Source organism: Bison bison, unplaced genomic scaffold (assembly GCF_000754665.1).
Source record: "Bison bison bison isolate TAMUID 2011002044 unplaced genomic scaffold, Bison_UMD1.0 scf7180017864338, whole genome shotgun sequence".
In the NCBI taxonomy this organism is placed as follows: Eukaryota; Metazoa; Chordata; class Mammalia; order Artiodactyla; family Bovidae; genus Bison; species Bison bison.
Window position 1 is genome coordinate 1,081,105 of NW_011494910.1, and position 9,088 is coordinate 1,090,192.

Here is a 9,088-nt window from a genome sequence, read left to right on the forward strand (position 1 = left end):
GTCAAGGCTCATCCCTGCCCCAGTGCCCCAGAAATGGGCCCTGGCCCAGTCTCTCCTGGCAGAGATTCAACTCCCGTTCAACCTCACTCCTCTAGGCACAAGGAGATGCCGGGGCCAGCAGCTAGCAGAGGGAAACGCACATCTCCCAGGACTGAGTCCAATCAGGACTCCATCCCAGGGCCCAAGGTACAGTAGGATTGCAGCCAATCTCTCTGGGAGCTGAACCAGCCTTTTAAGCTGCCCGGCAGGCTCCACAGTCCATAGATGTGATGAGCAGGACCTCAGCCTATTCTCCTCCGGCCCTTGCCTTCCACTTGTCCAGGCCTCTGGGCTGTACTCCGTCCCTCCCATGTGTACCCAGATAAGTAAGGATGCTGGCAGGTTACGCCTGCCCTCTCACTCCCCAGCAGCTGCTGGATAAGGGGGTGGGTGTGGGAATCACACAAACAGAAGGCGGTGGGAACCACCCTAGCAGGTAGCTAATGTGAGAGGATCCTGGGTACAGGGCAGGGCCCGGGGCTGGGCCGCTGGCATTAGTGGCCCCACCTGCCCAACAGACAAGACGGCTGCGTTATCAGTCTCTCTTTTCTAGAGGTGAGCACAGGGCAGCAAGAATTACAGAGCATCTCTAATGTCTGTTCCATGCCTGGTACTTCCCTGACTTCAAGGAGTAGGGTTATGTTGGCAAATCAAACGTGAGCCTGTCCTGGTGCGTTTACCCTGGAGGCCATAGCCAAGGCAATAATGCTAACAGCGTAAGACGTGAAAGGAAGCTCAGGGAGGGTGCCACGGGCGGAGCTCAACTAGAGGCCCGTACGGAGGAGGTAGTGTATGAACTGCCATACCGTCCTCGTTCCCACAGAGACAGGTGTTTAGTACCACCTCTGCATGGCAGGGACAGGCCTTTCACACTGCACAGCACAGTTAGAGAAAGAATAAAGGGCCGCTGGCGCTGAGCGTGTGCCTCTAAAGGTAAGAAGCATAAAGGGGAAGCTGGCCTTCGCCACTCCCTCGCTTCCGCTCCGCCCTTGCAAGGTGCATCTTCTCCAGGGCTCCTCCGCATCTCTGCTTGGCTCCCTCCAGGGAGGCCCCTGTTCAAACCCGGAGCCTCCCCTGGGGCCCTGGGGGCAGGAATGGGTGCCTTCCCCTGTGGCTCTCATACCCGGGACATCAGATAGAAGCCGCTGCCCTAGATGTGGGCCAAACAGCACTATGGACTTCCCCAGCCCGCCCTCGCCAGGCTCCGAGAGCATCAGGCAGTGCCCGTCTCCCAGAGAGTTCCAGAAGCAGCCTGCAGTGACCAGCCTCTATTTGCCCTTCCGCCCCACGTCCTGCCCTCCCTGCTGCTCTGCCCGCTCTGAGCTCTGTGCCCGGAAGGCTGATTTCTAAGCCTGCGCCCGCCAGGCGCCTGGACATCAGGCTCTGGGGGGACCAGCTCAGCCCGGCAGCGGAGAACTGCTCAGCCCCCCGTCCTCGGTCAGCCCCGCTCGCCGCAGCCGCTGCTCTCTCCAGGTCTCCCGCAACCCCGCCTCGGTGCACACGCCACCTCTTTCCTACTGCAGCCCCACAAGTGCATATTTCACCCCTGCTCTCCCCACCAGCAGGAAATAGGGAAAAAAGATGTGTTGACCGCAGCCCCAGAACAAGGCCCAGTCTGGTTAACTTAGAGACCACAGGGTGTTTGTCTTGAGCTTCACATTTTTCATCTGTGAAGTGGGAATACCACTCCTTCCTGGGGTTGTTATGAGGGTTAACTTAAATAGCATACACATACACAATGCTTACCATTATTTGACACATAGAGCTTGACAAACAGAAGTGATTGTTACTGTGTTTTAAAAGGAGTATGACAGGCTCTAAATCCTCCCTCTTTCAGCTCCCTTTAGGGCCCAACAAGCAGTCACGGTGACCAAGACATGGGGCTACTTTGGGGCCTCTGAGAGACTGCAGGACAATTCCCGGAGTCTGGATCCCAGACTCCCCTTTTCCTGAAAGGCTCCCTTCCCAAGAGACCTCCAAGCCTCCCCCTGGCGCCACAGGAACAGCCCAGGAGCAGCAGGTCGGGGTAGGGGGCGGTTAACAGAGACCGTTTGTGTCAGAGTCCCCACCGGTGAGGACCCCTTGTGTCAGAGTCCCCACCGGTGAGGGCCCTGTGTCAGAGTCCCAACTGGTGAGGGCCCTGTGTCAGAGTCGCAACCGGTGAGGGACCCTGTGTCAGAGTCCCCACCGGTGAGGACCCCTTGTGTCAGAGTCCCAGCTGGTAAGGGCAAGGATGGGGCAGCCGGCCTCTCTGACTCATTTCCAAGCTCCATGATGCTCATTATCATACTGAGATCATAATGCTGGCTGCTCTCATTTCCATGCTATCAACTGCCATGACTCATTCTCCAAGTCTCAGAGTACCTCCGGAGCCACAGAGGCTGTATGGATCCAAAGACACTGCATCTTGGGGGTGGGAAGCAGGAACTGAGGCCTGGAGTCTCGGGTGACACAGATGAGGCCAAGGTGAGGGCAGCTGCAGCCGCACCAGCCTCCCAGGTGCTGACTGACGACCAGGCCTATCACAGTCCTGCCCCGACCCGATGTTGGAAGGACACAAATTAGCTAAAAGGAGGAAAGGGAAATTGGAAGCTAAGACTGATGAACTCCCTCTCTGTGCCAGATGTCAATGTAGGCAATGTATGCTGCTGCTGCTGCTAAGTTGCTTCAGTCGTGTCCAACTCTGTGCGACCCCATAGACAGCAGCCCACCAGGCCCCACCATCCCTGGGAATCTCCAGGCAAGAACACTGGAGTGGGTTGCCATTTCCTTCTCCAATGCATGAAAGTGAAAATTGAAAGTGAAGTCGCCCAGTCGTGTCCGACTCTTAGCGATCCCATGGACTGCAGCCTACCAGGCTCCTCTGTCCATGGGATTTTCCAGGCAAGAGTACTGGAGTGGGTTGCCATTGCCTTCTCTGAGGCAAGGTACACCCACTACCTAATTTGACCCGTACCTTCAATCAGCTGTATCTCCATTTTACAGGTAAGAAAAATCTAAGGCTCATATGGGTGATGTGTTTGCTACATGCCATGCAGCAAATCAACGGGGTTACAGCCCTGCTCCTCCACTCCCCTAAGCTGCAGCCTCCTAGGGAGGGACACCCTTTCACCGGGAGCATATTGGACGGCTGCAGCTAGGAGCCAGGGGGTGGTGAAGGTCACCAGGCAAGAGCAGGGTGAATCCTGGTGAGCCGGGGGGCTGGTGATCGCTGGTCCTGAAGGGCAGGTGACTGAGCAGCACACAGACTGGGGCCTGGGGGCTGGGGACAGTCAGCACCAGAGATCCCTTGGATAGCAAGCTGGGCACAGGGTGTCCGTGTGCGTCTCTGAAATATGGGGGTAGGGAGAGTGGCAGAGAAAGAGGCACACACCACCAGCAAAGAGGCACTGGCACTTTGACAAGAGACCGAGCCTCGGGGTCTGGGGCTGGGAATGCCAGCCGGAGCTGGGGCCGCCCCGCTGGAGTGGGAGCCGCAGTCCCAGGGACACGGGTGGTCTCGCTGGATGCACAGGAGCCCTGCCTGCAGCTCTGCCAGTGCGACCTGGGAGATGACAGCACTGCCAGCCCCCACACGAGGCCCTGAGGCCACTCAGCGGAAACAGGGAGAGGGAAGTCCAGGAGACGGCGAGGAGAGCTGGGGCGCTCCCACACACTGCATCAGTGGGAGGGGCTCCCCTGGAGGAGCTCACACTGCCTGTCCATCCTGCCCTCTCTGAAAGTAGGGGGCCTGCGGGTCAGGTCACTAGAGCACAGCTCCGTGCAGGGACAGAGCCCCGTTACAAGATTCCCGTGATGCTTCCAGTACAGGCAGTCGCAGAGGGTCTGTGATACTGTCTTCTTGGCCCCTCTGCCACAAGGACGCCAATGGATTGTCCCCCAGAAGAACCTAGAATTCACCAACGTCAACCAAAGACCTGCAATCCTCTGTAACTGCTAACACCTGAGCCACTTAATATTTTCAGCAGAACTGAAAAATGTTCACATTACACATCCATTTGTTTGTGGAAGTAGGAAACCTATGTTTAATATTTTTTGATTTATTGGATTTTCACTTGACTTTTATGGGCCACTCTACTCCCCTGCACTTGCTGCAAGAGCTTCACAGAGCAGGGCCACAGCGTGCACAAATTCAGCAGGAGAGACGATGGCATCCTGGCTGATGGAACGGTACCAGGTGCCAGCCTGTGAGGGGCCCTGGGACCACAGGGCTCCCAAGGCAATGATGGGCACGGGCTTCGGCCCCCCAGCATGGCCTTCCTGTCAGCACTCCAGTGGAGGCGGAGACCTGGAAGGCACAGGATAAGTCAGAGCTGAAGCCCAGGGCCGTGGCCACAGGGGCTCTTCCCACAGCTCAGGGCTGTTGCCCAGGCTGGTGGCCTCCCATGGTACAGGTTTCACTCTCTTGGGCTCAAGTACATGATGCCCCTAAAGCTCACTGAGCATCCTCAGTGCCTGCACAAAACAGGGCTGGGCTGTGCAGGACTGACATCAGCAGAGATCTAGAGGATTCTGCCACCACCCATCTCTGAAATGGAGTCTTTCTCACCCTCAGATCCAAGACCTGAATCCAATCCCAGGTCTACCTCTTCTAGCTGATTGACCTTTCCCAAGCCACCCTAATTCTCTGAGCTTTAGTTTCCTCTATAAATAATGTGGGAGTAACGTGCTATTGAAGAGGCCGATGCGAGGTTAGAGGGAATATCATGGGCAAAATTCCCAGCACCACGCCTGACGTGCAGTGGCCTACAACAGACGCGCACCCCTGACTCTGGGGGACGGCCGAGCTGTCGCGGCCACACCTGCCCCGCCCATGGCCTCTGCCCAGCTCTGCAGACCCCCAAACACTGCTGAGTCCACCGCCACCACCCTCGGGATGGCCAAGGAGGGAGGCAGGGGACAGAAAGCACCCTGATCAGGGCCCCGAGCTGGAACGTGAGCCCAGCATCTGTGACGCGAGCCCACTTCCCAGACCCCAGGCCGAGGCAGGGTGTTTCTGGATCAAGCGCTCTGTACGCCTCCGGAGCCCCGGGGACCCCGTCTGGGTGCCTGACAAGGTCCCGATGCCCAGCTCGGCCTCTGTCCTGGGGCCTTTAGAGGCTTGTGTTACAATAATAGATGCAGATCCCTGATTAAAATGCTGCAGCAGGGAAAATCAATAACCATTGGCAGCTGAGCCTCTAATAAGTATAATAATCACCATTTAGGGAAAGCGTGGGGGAATGAGTAGGGCTGGTCATACAGCGATGATATTAATCTGACTCCATCTCGATCTGCGTCTGCCTGCTGCTGGCACGCCCGTGCCTGGAGCCCGTTGGGAGGGGCAGAGCTGGCTGCCAAAGCAGGTGGCCCGGCCTGACCCTGCTCCCAGCCTCCGTGGGATCCGCAGCCCCAACACAGCCTCACTCACAGGTCTGTACGGAAGTTCCCTGCCCAAATGGGAGGAGGGGGAGCTCGGTACTCAGAGGCTGTATTCACAGGTGTGAATCTGTTCAGGCTTCAAGACGTTCTCGCTTTGTGAGCTCCATGGGCTGATAATTTACTGAATCTCATTTATTAGAAGCTTGAATAGTCTGTACCATGTACCCCACATTACTTTAAGCATTTTGCAAATATAAACTCATTTAATCATCATGAGTGGTGGTTCAGTCACTAAGTTGTGTCCAACTCTTTGTGACCCCATGGACCACAGCCTGCCAGGCTCCTCTCTATCCGTGAGATTTCCCAGGCAAGAGTGGGTTGCCATTTCTTCCTCCAGGGGATCTTCCCAACCCAGGGATTGAAATTGCGATTCCTGCCTGGCAGGCAGATTCTTTACCACGGAGCCACCTGGTAGGACAGTCGTCATATCAACACACGAAGTAAATGTTCTTAATGTTCTCACCTTGCAGATGAGGAAAGTGAGTCACAGAGCTGGTTAAATAATTTGCCTAAGGTGACTAAGCCTGAAGTGGCACATCCAGGACATGAACTAGGTGAAGAAAGGGAAAGTAACTCAGTCGTGTCCGACTCTTTGCGACCCCATGGACTATACAGTCCATAGAAGTCTCCAGGCCAAAATACTGGAGTGGGTAGGGTAGCCTTTCCCTTCTCCAGGGGATCTTCCCAACCCAGGGGTCAAACCTAGGTCTCCCACATTGTAGGCAGATTCTTTACCAGCTGAGCCACAAGGGAAGCCCAAGAATACTGGAGTGGGTAGCCTACCCCTTCTCCAGGAGATCTCCCCAACCCAGGAATCAAACCGGGGTCTCCTGCATTGCAGGCGGATTCTTTACCAACTGAGCCATCAGGGAAGCCCCTTGAACCAGGTGACACAGCTTTACTCTCTGTGCCCTGAACTCCTTTTCTATAGACTGTAACCCTTGTGTCTGATATACATGCTGTGCTGTGCTTAGTCACTCAGTCATGTCTGACTGTGCAACCACGTGGACCGTAGCCTGCCAGGCTCCTCTGTCCATGGGATTCTCCAGGTCAGAATACTGGAGTGGGTTGCCATGCCCTACTCCAGAGGATCTTCCCAACCAGGGACTGAATCTGCTGCAGCTGATGCTGCTGCTGCTAAGTCGCTTCGGTCGTGTCTGACTCTGTGTGACCCCATAGATGGCAGCCCATCAGGCTCCACCGTCCCTGGGATTCTCCAGGCAAGAACACTGGAGTGGGTTGCCATTTCCTTCTCCAATGCATGAAAGTGAAAAGTGAAAGTGAAGTCGCTCAGTCGTCTCCGACTCTTAGCAACTCCATGGGCTGCAGCCCACCAGGCTCCTCTGTCCATGGGATTTTCCAGGCAAGAGTACTGGAGAGGGATGCCATTGCCTTCTCCGGGGATTGAATCTAGGTCTGAATTGCATGCAGATTCTTTACCATTTGGGCCACCAGAGAAGCCCGTCTGACACATAGCAAACACTGATCAAACTCACTGGCTGTCTGGAACACTAAGCGGCCCCTAGTCCCTCCCAATTATATTTAGCACTACTCACCTGCACTTTTATTGTTTCTAACCCTGTTCCAGAGCTTGGATGTGTTCCAAAACATTTTCCAGCAGCATTGGTAAGCATGAACCAGGCCTGTGGGAGAACACGCCCACGTCCCTGCTCCCCAACTCTGGCTGAGTCATGAAAACAGGTCTTGCCCTCCTCATTGCTGTGGGGCCATACACTCACCCAGAAGCCCCCTGCAGTTACGGGTTGGCCAGAAACTTTATTCAAGTTGTTCCATAGGATGTTTCAGAAAAATCCAAATGAAATTTTTGGCCAACCCAGTACATGCTTGGCTCTTCATTCTCTCAGAAGCCTAAAGCTAAGTGAGCCGGAAGCTGCTGTCCTCCAGAGGCAGAGTTTTCTTGGAGATGGGACAATACAGGAGTCCATTAGAAATGGCCACGTCTACATCGTCCACCTGGAACCTAGCCACCTCTCCAGCCCGAACAAGCAGAATCAGGGCACACAGGACACCACAGTTTATATGGTCTCCAACAGTTCAACTGGTTCCCCTGGAGCTGCAGTTCCCCTAGTTCTGATTATTACTGAGGAGAAAAATAGGTCAACACCCAGGTCTGTCGTGTCCGTCCCACTGTGCATCCTGTTAGAAGCAGAGTTCCTGGTGCAAAGGTGTGTGTTTCACGATACGAATGAGCATGGATGAACAAGTATTCTCCGTGTTCTCATGCACTATCTCATGTTCCAAACTCCAAACAAATTCTGTTTAAATTAATTGGATTTTAGGAAAGAGAATTTTTAATATCGTCTTAGTTTTCTTTGATGCACTTTGTGTGTGTGCGTGTGTGTGTGTGTGTGTGTAAGGTATGTGAAAGTGAAACTGTTAGCACTCAGTGCAGTCCAGCTCTTTGTGACCCTGTGGACTGTAGCCCGCCAGGCTCCTCTCTCCTTGGAATTCTCCAGGCAAGAATACTGGAGTGGGTTGCCATTCCCTTCTCCAGAGATTGAACCCAGGTCTCCTGCATGCCAGGTAGATTCTTTACCATCTGAGCCACCAGGGAAGCCCTGTATAAGGGATACATAACATAAGGCTGACTGTTTAACCATTTTAAAGTTCAATAGCAATGAGTACACTCACATTGTTGAGTCATCAACACCATTCATCTCCAGATTTTTTTTGCCTCTTCCCAAATTAAAACTCTACACCCATTTAACAACTGCTTATTCCCTCCCCCACACAACTCCTAGTAACTGCCATTCTACTTTCAGCCTCTATGAATTCGACTGCTCTTCGACCCTCATAATTGCACAAGTTTGGGTAGATGGTTCTATCATAATTTAACTGTTCTCTTAGGATTAATCGTACAGTCTTTCCCCAACAGTAATGCAGCAACAAATACGTTTGTGAAGCTAGCTTTTGTGTGTCTGTATTTATGATTATTACTCTGGGTTTGATTGTCAAAATCGAGAATTACTGGGGAAAAGAACAGCTTAAACATATTTATGTTTTTGATATATGTTGTCAGTTATCCTAAAAGATTTTAGAATTTATATATTACATTTTAAACATTATGCCAGCAATGAATAAATGTGTCCATTTCTCTGTATTCCTACCTCCACTGGGTTTTTTTTTTTTTAATGCATTGCTAATTTGTTAGGCAAAAATCTCTGTGTCATTGTTAGATTAAAAATATGTCATGGCAACTAGAGTTTAGTGGAAAGAAGGCCGAACTTAAAATCAGATCTATTTTTGGTAGGTGAGTTTAAAGCAAAATGGACTCTGGACTGAAAGAAAAAAAGTAACTGCCACTGTTTTCAAGTGTGTAGGCCCTAAGTGGGGCTAGCAGAAGAAAAAGCAAGGGAAGGAAGAGAAATGAGAAACCAGTATCTGTATACCAGGCACTGCTCAGCAGCTGGGAGGTCCAAGTCAAGAGGACAAGCCCTCTATCTGCTCACAGTTGAATAGATTTTTAAATTCCCTTTTACATATGTGAAAACTAAAGACGAGAGTTAAATAACTTTTGCAAGGTCATACAACTCAGTAATAATAGTGACTAAAATATATAGGTGGACTGTGTGGATCACAATAAACTGTGGAAAATTCTGAAAGAGAT